Genomic DNA, 1,658 nt, shown 5'->3' with positions numbered 1-1,658 from the left:
CAGCCTGTCTGTGGTCTCCAGAGTCACGACACCAGCCTCTTGGCTGAAGTAAATACAGTCACGTATGTGTAGCCTGTGCAATTTATATGAGTGGATAAGGAAGAGTTTCTTTTCTTAAAAAGGGAATTAATGTGCTATTTCTGCATCTGAAAATTAAAGTGAGTCCTGTGCAACTTAAGTGTTTAATGAAACGATTTGATACCTTCCAGTCAGTACTGCAGAGTGGCACTGAATGTACCAGTGCGCCCAGCGTTCGGCCGGGTGGTTCACCGCTGCAGACGATTAGCCACACTACCTATAGAGGACTGAGCTGAAAGGGCCTTGGCCCGAGTCCGAGGTGGCAGCGAGTCCCTGCTGCGAATGTGGCTCATTCTGTTGGTAGCCGGGAGGCAGCACCTCAGGCAGGCTGTGGGGGCCAGGCCTTGAGGACAGGGCATAGGAACTCGCACTCGGATGCTGGGGCCTCCCCGGTCTAGATCGGTTCTATTTCGGGCCTGGTTTCTAATTTTAAGAGTTGAAAAAATGCTGAATGTCTTTGCAAAATCACTCTCAATGTCTTTAGTCGTGTTATTCATACGAGATGCTAATGTTAACGTGAGGAACCATTATAATTTACAAAATTCTTTTAAATATAGTGGTGAGCGAAAGATTGCAATTACACGGTGAGAATCGGTCGGCTTTCAGGATGTCCCTGTACCCTCCACCGTCTGTGTTAAAGAAAAGCGGACCAGTGGAGGGCTCTTGTCTTCTCACGCGTGGTGTGGGTTGGTGGCAGCACGTGGGACTTACCTAAAATGCATCGCTCAGGAAAAGACTTATTTATGGGCCTAGTTATTTAAATTTGCAAATGCCATAGAGGGCAAACAGCCACCAATAGTCTATTTCAAATGTAGAAATAACTTGTTCCATTCCCAATACAAAACTGAGAACTTTAGAAATGGTAACATACACGTAATTCTTTTGCATCTGAAAGCCAAACCCCTGTGTGAGATTAGAAACAGCACGATGATGAGCAAGACGTTCCGACACAGGGTGGCGGGCGCGCCTGGGGATCCGTGGTGGGTTGTGAGTTTTCAGATGCAGGTGTGTGCAGGCGTGTGTGCACGTGCATCTGCGTGTGCAGTGCGTGCGCTGTGGGTAAGTGTGTGCGCGCACATCTGTATGTGTGTGTGTGCGTCTGTGTGTGCGGTGCACGCACTGTGGGTGTGTGTGCGTGTGTGTGTGTGCGCGTCTGTGTGTGCGGTGCACGCACTGTGGGTGTGTGTGTGTGCGTCTGTGTGGTGCACGCACTGTGGGTGTGTGTGCGTGTGTGTGTGCGCGTGTGTGTGCGCGTCTGTGTGTGCGGTGCATGCACTGTGGGTGTGTGGGTGTGTGTGCGTCTGTGTGTGCAGTGCACGCACTGTGTGTGTGTGTGTGTGCGTCTGTGTGCGGTGCACGCACTGTGGGTGTGTGTGCGTGTGTGTGTGTGTGCGTCTGTGTGTGCGGTGCACGCACTGTGTGTGTGTGCGTGTGTGTGTGTGCGCGCGTCTGTGTGTGCGGTGCACGCACTGTGTGTGTGTGTGTGTGCGCGTCTGTGTGTGCGGTGCACGCACTGTGGGTGTGTGTGTGTGTGTGTGTGTGTGTGTGTGTGCTTGCTTCGAAGGCGGCTCTGATGGACA

The sequence above is a fragment of the Galeopterus variegatus genome, unplaced genomic scaffold (assembly GCF_000696425.1).
Source record: "Galeopterus variegatus unplaced genomic scaffold, G_variegatus-3.0.2 Scaffold14182, whole genome shotgun sequence".
Taxonomy (NCBI): domain Eukaryota; kingdom Metazoa; phylum Chordata; class Mammalia; order Dermoptera; family Cynocephalidae; genus Galeopterus; species Galeopterus variegatus.
This window is presented reverse-complemented; position numbering follows the sequence as displayed.